Source organism: Felis catus, chromosome B2, assembly GCF_018350175.1.
Source record: "Felis catus isolate Fca126 chromosome B2, F.catus_Fca126_mat1.0, whole genome shotgun sequence".
NCBI lineage: Eukaryota > Metazoa > Chordata > Mammalia > Carnivora > Felidae > Felis > Felis catus.
This window is the reverse complement of record NC_058372.1, coordinates 31615205-31623146: the sequence shown is the minus strand read 5'-3', so window position 1 is coordinate 31623146 and position 7942 is coordinate 31615205. Positions and strand designations below refer to the sequence as shown.

General features: G+C 37.6%; 1 non-coding gene and 1 pseudogene across 1 annotated transcript; both read right to left on the bottom strand.

The window, feature by feature from the left end:
• Positions 1-780: 780 nt before the first annotated feature.
• LOC111560650 lies at positions 781-887 on the bottom strand. The gene has a single exon (XR_002742652.1). It is a non-coding gene; the product is annotated as a U6 spliceosomal RNA (small nuclear RNA).
• A 1012-nt stretch (positions 888-1899) lies between these two features.
• LOC101089517 lies at positions 1900-3090 on the bottom strand (annotated as a pseudogene).
• Between the last annotated feature and the right edge of the window lie 4852 nt (positions 3091-7942).

The following is a 7942-nucleotide window of genomic DNA, read 5'->3' as shown; positions in this document are numbered from 1 at the left end:
TTGTCTTTCCCTGTCTGACAAATTTCAGTTAGCATAATACCTTGAAAGTACATCCATGGTTGTCATAAATGGCAAGATATCATTTTTATGGCTGAATTATATTCCATTGACTATATACCATGTTTTCTTTATTCATTCATTCATCAATGAGCACTGAGGTTGCTTCTATATCTTAGCTATTGTAAATAATTATGCAACAAACATAAGAGTGCAAATATGTCTTCGAAACCCTGTTTTCATTTCCTCTAGGTATATACCCAGAGTGGAATTGCTGAATTGTATGGTAGATCTACTTTTAATTTTTAGATTCTTTTTCTTTTTTGTTGATCTGATTTGGCTAATTGTGCTGCCATGTCTTTGAATTCGGTGATCCTTTCTTCTGTTTCATCTACTGGTGAACCCCAATAGTGTATTTTTTTTAGTTCAGTTATTTTATTCTTCAGCTTTGTGAATTTTATTTGTATTTTCTTTTTCTTTGTTGAAATTCTCCCTGTGTTCATCCATTTTTCTCCTGAGTTTGGTGAGCACCTATAAAGAACCACTGCTTTGAGCTCTTTATCTGGTAAATTTCTTCTGTCCTTTCCATTAAGGACTTTTATTCTGAGGTTTTATTTCGTTCTTTTGTCCGGAACAGATTCCTCTGTTTCTTCATTTTGCTTGACTCTGTGTTGATTTCCATGCTTTAGATAAAACAGCCACCTCTCCTAGTTTCGAAGGAGTGGCCTTGTGTAGGAGATGCATTTTATTTTTCAACCCTGCTTTAGCTTTTGGTTGACTCTCAGACTTTTGTGATTAAGCAACTATTTTATTTTCATCCTTGTTCAAAGTCCATGCTAATCTTCTCTGTATTGTTCCAATTTTAGTATATGTGCTGCCAAAGAAAACACAACTTGTTTTATTTTCAGGGCTTCTAGTAGCTTAGGGTATGCCAAAACCTGTCAGTGTCCTAAATGGAAGGATCTCAGTTAACACCAAGATTCAATCTGTTTGGAAGCCAGACCCTCAAGCAGCAGCTTTTAAGGAGGCAAATATATGCAGTGTTGTGGGACTGCAAACATAAGCCCTTCTGGCCACCAGAGCCTGACAATCTGGTGGTGTCCTTTGGGTGGCAGTTGCAAAAATTGTCATGCTAGTGTAGAAGCTCCTTTCTAGGAGATACTGGCTAGTTAGAGCTAGGCAGTGGGGGAGCCCAATGATGGTGTCCACCAGCCTATGTTCCTTGAAAACATTTCTATAGCATCCTAGATATGCCCCTCAGGCTGATGCTCCAGGACAAACAAATAGGCTTCTTTCACAGACAGACTCAGTGTATGTTTCAGTCTGCTGTCTGGGCAGCGCCCTTGAGGCAGTAACCTTCCAAGAATTTTCTTCCTAATTGTTATAGTCTTGTGGGATCAATTAATGCAGCCCCCACCCCCAACTTGGCCACCAGAGCCAGATAACCAAGGAATGCCCTGAGGTCAGTGGTCTTAAAAACTGAGGCAACAGACACATGTAAAATCTCCTCTCTAGGAGATACTGGAACTTTGGAGCATGGTAGAGGGAGAACATAAAAATGTCAACCACCAGCTGGAGCAAGGCAGAAGGAAAGTGTAGCAATGTCTCCTACCAGCCTCTGTCCCTGAAGAATACATCAGCAGGCTCCTAGATATATGTTAAATTAGATGCCTGCCCCTTAGGCTGATGCTTTAAGAATAAGCAAATGAGCCTCCTTCATATAAAATCTGGGTGCCTCTCAATTGGCTAGTTCTGTGCTGGGCTCCGGGATGAATGAGTCCACGTGTACAAACCTTTAAAGAGGCATTTTTCAGTTGAGCATATCTTTTTTTGGAGGCAGGGTATGGTGTATTTTATTGGTGGTACATAACAAAGGAGGGCTCCCTAAGGCCTTCCCCTTCTTCAAGGGGTCTGGGATGGAAACTGTTTCAAGGTTTGGAGATTCTCAGTGTGCTGGGGGATGAGTTGGGGCAAGCAGCTAAGGACCTCTCTCTTCTTTTTTTGCTTCACTGGGGCTGGCTGTTCAGGGGTCTCTTGCTCCTTGGAAGCCATGTGGACAATAAGGTTCACCACCCAGTGGCTGTAGCCAAATTTATTGTTGTACCGGGAAATGAGCTTGACAAAGTGGTCATTAAAGGCAATGCCAGCCCCAGCATCAAAGATGGAAGAATGGGTGTCACTGGTAAAGTTGCAACAAACAACCTGGTCCTCAGTATAGCCCAGGATTCCCTTGGTCCAGCATCAAAGGTGGAAAAATTCACGTCACTGTTAAAGTTGCAGGAAGCAACCTTATCCTCAGTGTAGCCCAGGATACCCTTGAGGGGGCCCTCTGATGCCTGCTTCACCACTTTCTTGATGTCATTATGTTTGGCAGCTTTTTCCAGGTGCAGGTCAGATCCACAACTGATGTGTTGTGGGTAGGGACATGGAAGGCCATCCCAGTGAGCTTCCCATTCAGCACAGGGATGACCTTGCCTTCAGCCTTGGGCTGTTCTGGGCAGTCCCTCAGCTATCACACCACAGCTTCCCAAGGGGCCATCCACACTCTTCTGGGTGGCAGTGATGACAAAGACTGTGGTTATGAGTCCCTCCATGATGCCAATGTTGTCATGGATGATGTTGGCCAGAGGGACCAAGCAGTTGGTCATTCAGGAGGCATTGCTGACGGTCTTAAGGAAGTTGTCTCATGGTTAATGCTCATCACAAACATGGGGCCATCAGCAGAAAAAGGGCAGAGATGATGACCCTCTTGGATCCACTCTTCAAGTGAGCCCCAGCCTTGCCAATAGTAGTAAAGACACCAGTGGACTTCACAACATATTCAGCACCAGTATCACTCCATTTGATGTTGTTGGGATCTTGCTCCTGGAAGGTGGAAATGGGCTTTCTATTGATGACAAGTTTTCTGTTCTCAGCCTTGACTGTACCATTAAATTTGCCATGGATGATTTCATTCTAGAACATGTAGTCCATGTAGCTGAGGTCAGTGAAGGGGTCACTGATGGTGAAAATATCCACTTTGCTAAAGTGAAGGCAGCCCTGGTGACCAGGTGCCAAATATGGCCAAATTCATTTTACTCCAACCTTCACCATCATATCTCTTGAAATCAGGAAATATGATGCCTTCAGCTTTTTTCTTTCCCAGAATTGCCTTGGCTCTTTGGAGTGTTTTGTGTTTCCACACATATTTTAGGATTATTTTTTCTATTTTTGTGAAAAATGCCATTGGAATTTTGATTGAGACTACACTGAATTGGTAAATCACTTGGGGTAGTATGGATATTTTAATAATATTAATTCTTCCCATCCAAGAATGTAGGATATCTTTCTATGTATCTGTGTCTTCTTCAATCTCTTTCATCAGTGTCTTACAGTTTTTAGAGTACAGTTCTTTAGATTTCTTTCAAAGAACTGGTTAAACTTATTCCTATGTATTTTATTGTTTTTGATGTTTTGTAAATGTATTATTTTTTATTTCTATTTCAAACAGTTCCTTATTAGTGTATAGAAATTGCTGCTGATTGCTGATTTTGTATCCTGCAAATTTACTGAATTCATTTTTTAGTTCTAACAATTTTTGGTGGGGTCTTTAAGATTTTCTATATAAAAGATTCTGTTATTTATAAATAGCAACAGTTTTCCTTCTGTCTGTTTTGGATGATTTTATTTCTTTTCCTTGACTGATTGCTCTGGTTGGGACTTCCAGTATTAGTTTAAATGAAACAGAAAGAATGGGCATTCTTGTCTTTTTTGTGATCTTTGAGGAGAGTCTTTTAACTTTTCACCATTGAGTATGATGTTAGCTGTGGGCTTGTCATATAAGGCCTTTATTATGTTGAGGAACATTCCTTCTATACCCAACCTTTTGAGAGTTTTTATCATGAAATAATGTTGAATTTTGTCAAATGCCTTTTCTACATCTACTGAAACAATACTATGATTTATATTCTTCATTCTGTTAGTGTGGTGTATCACATTTATTTATTTGCATATATTGAAGCATCTTTGCATTCCAGGGATGAATCCCACTTGATCATTGTGTATGATTCTTTTAATGTGTTCTTGACTTCACTTTGCTAGTATTTTGTTTAGGATATACGCATCTATGTTTTTCAGGGATGTTGGACTGTAATTTTTTTTTTTCTTGTGTCATTGTCTGACTTCAGTATCAGGGTAATGTTGGCTTTGTAAAATGAGTTTGGAAGTGTCCCTTCCTCTTCAATTGTTTGGAAGAATTTGAGAATGATCGTTACTAATTCTTATTTAAGTGCTTGGTAGGATTTACCTGTAAAGTCATCTAGTTTTTTTGTTGGGAGATTTTTGAGTACTGATTCAATCTCCTTCCTTCCTATTGCTCTACTCAGATTTTTTATTGCTTCATGATTTAGTCTTGGTATGTTATGTGTTTTTAGGAATTTATCCATTTCTTCTAAGTTATCTAATTTGTTGGCATATAATTGTTCACAGTAGTCTTTAATGACACTTTTTATTTCTGTGGTATCAGTTGTGATTTCTCCTATTTCATTTATAATTGTATTAGTTTGAGTCATCTTCTTTTTTATTAGTCTAGCTAAAGGTTTGTCAATTTAATTTGTTTCCAAAAAACCAACTTTTAGTTTCATTGATTTTTTTCCTACACTTATGATTACAGTTTTATTATAAAGGATGAAAATCAGGATTAAACTCAGAGTGATGTTTGGGAGTTTCCCAAATGTGATATGATACTTTTGTGCATTCAGGATGCATTACCTCCTGACACTTTAATGTGTATAACCAAGCATTGATCTTTTTTTAATTGTCTTTATGGTCTCTATTTCACTTATGTCTGTTTTAATCTTTATTATTTCATTCTTTCTGCTAACTTTGGGCTTAGTTTATTCTTTTTTTTCTAGTTCCTTGAGGCCTAATATTAGGTTATTTTTTGGGTCTTTCTTTTTTACATAGGCTTTTATTGATATAAACTTCCCTCTTAATTTTTTTAGTGTTTATTTATTTTTGAGAGAGGGAGAGAAAGAGACAGAGAGGGACAGAGAGACAGAGAGCAAGCAGGGGAGGAGCAGAGAGAGAGACACAGAATCTGAAGCAGGCTACAGGCTCTGAGCTGTCAGCACAGAACCTGACATGGGGCTCAAACTCATGAACCACGAGATCATGACTGGAGCTGAAGTCAGACACTTAACCGACTGAGCCACCCAGGGGCCTCTAAACTTCCTCTTAGAACTGCTTTTGTTTCATCCTATAGGTTTTGATATGCTGTGTTTCCATTTTTGTTTGTTTCAAGGTACATTTTGGTTTCCATTTTGATTTCTTCCTTGATCCACTAGTTGTTGGAAAGTGTGTTGTTTAATTTCTACATATTTGTGAAATTTTCAGCTTTTCCTCTTGTTACTGATTTTTAGTTTCATACCATTGTGGTCAGAGAAGGTACTTGATATGACTTCAATCTTCTATTTATTAAGAGTTATTTTGTGACCTGACATATGATTTATTCTGGAGAATATTCCTTGTGCACTTGGAAAGATATATATTCTGCTACTTTTGAATGGAATGTTCTGTGTATGTCTGTGAGGTACATTTGGTCTAAAGTGTCATTCACTTCCTTTTTTTTTTTCTGTTCGTTTTCTGTCTGGATGATCTATCCATTACTGAAAGTGAGATATTGAAGTCCCCTACTATTATGGCATTGCTGTCTATCCTTCCCTCCAGATTTGTTAATAATTGTTTAATATATTTAGGTACTCTGCTATTGGGTGCATATATGTTTAAAATTGTTATATTCTCCTAATGAGTGGACAGTTTGATCACTATATAATGACCTTCTCTGTCTCTTGTCACTGTTTTTGACTTAACGTCTATTTTGTCAGATGTAAGTATAGCAACTCTTTATCTGTTTTCATTTCCATTTGCCTGGAATCTTCTTTTCCAACCATTCTTTTTTAGCTTATGATTGTCCTGAAAGCTCAAATGGGTCTCTTGTAGACAGCATTTCGTTTTTTTTTTTTTAATATTCAGTTACTTTCTGTCTTTTAATTCTAGAATTTGAACCATTTATTTTTAGAGTAATTAGTCACAGGTAAGGATTTGCTATCCTCATTTTGTTAATTGCTTTTTGTTTCTTTTGTAGTTCCTTTGTTCTTTTCTTCCTCTCTGTACTTCTTCATGAGTTGATTATTTTTTTTGTAGTGATATGCTTTGATTCTTTTCTCTGTATTATTTGTGAATTCATTATAGGTGTTTTGCTTTGTTGTTATCATGAGGCCTTCATAATACATCTTATGGTTGTAAATATCTATTTCAAGCTGATAGCAACTTAAGTTCAATTGCATAAAAATGTTCTAACCATTTACTTTCCCTCTCCATTTTTCCTTATCCCAATTTAAATCTTTTGTATTGTGTATACATTAAAAATATTGTAGCTACAGTTATTTTAACACTTTTGTCACTTAACCTCTATGTTAGAATTCAAACTGCTTTACCCACTACCATGCAATATTAAAATATTTTTTTTGAGAGAGAGAGACAGACAGGGAGAGAGAGAGAGAGAGAGAGAGAGAGAGAACATGTGGGGGAGGAGACAAGAGAGAGGGAGAGAGAGAATCTCAAGCAGACTCCATGTTCAGCATGGAGCCTAATGTGGGGCTTGATCCCGGGCTTGATCTCATGACCCTGAGATCACGACGTGAGCTGATACCAAGAGTCAGATGCTTAACCTACTGTACCACACAGATGCCCCAATGTTAAAGTGTTTTTAATTTGACTATACATTTCCTTTTTTAGTGAATTTTATATTTTTATATATGTTTTCATGTTACTCATTAGCATCCTTTCATTTCAGCTTGAAGAACTCCCTTAAGTATTTCTTCCAAGCAGGTCTAGTGGTGATAAATTCCCTCAGCGTTAGTTTGTGTAGGAAAGTTTGTATCTCTCATTCACTTTGGAAGGACAATTTTGCTGGGTAAAGTATTTTTAGTTCAAATATTTTTCTTTGAGCACTTAAAAATTTTTTAAATGTTTTGTTTATTTTTGAGAGAGATATAGAGACAGAGCACGAGTGGGGGAGGGGCAGAGAGAGAGGGAAACAGAATCTGAAGCAGGCTCCAGGCTCTGAGCTATTGGCATAGAGCCTGATGTGGGGCTTGAATTCATGGACTGTGAGATCATGACCTGAGCTGAAGTGAGTTGCTTAACCAACTGAACAACCCAGGTGCCCCTTTCTTTGAGAACTTTTAATATATCATCCCACTTGCGCCTGGCTTACAAGGTTACTGCTGAGGTATTTTCATAGCCCTATTGGGATTTCCTGGTTTGTGATGAGTCTTTTTTCCCTTGCTGCTTTCAAAGTTTTTTGCCTTTGCTTTTTGAAATCTTTATTTTAATGTGTCCAGTGAAGAACTTTTTGGGTTGAATATGTTTGGGGATATTTGAGCTTCACATATCTAGATGGCTATATCTCTCTCCAGGTTATAGAAGCTTTTAGCCATTTTTCTTCAAATAAGTTTTCTGTCCCTTTCTCTCTCTCCATCTTTTGGGATTACCAAAATTGCAAATATTATTATCCTGATTATACATCATAATTCATGTAGGGTTTCTTCATTTTCTTTCATTCTAATTTCTTTATTTTCCCCTGACTGTATAATATCAGGAAATCTGTCTTCATGTTCACAAATGTTTTTCTTCTGACTGACTGATTCTGTTGTTGAAGATCTCTGTTGCATGTTCATTTCATTCATTGTATTCTTTAGCTTCAGAATTTCTGTTTGATTCTGTTTTGTGAATTCTTTGCTGAACTTATTTTTTTCATGTATTCTTTACCTGAGTTTGCTGAGTTGTTTGTGCGTGTTCTCTCGGAATCTCACTGAGTTTCCTTAGAATAATTATTTTGGCATTTTGGGGGGATAACTCACAGATCTTCATTTCTTTGGGGTCAGTCACAGGACACTTACTG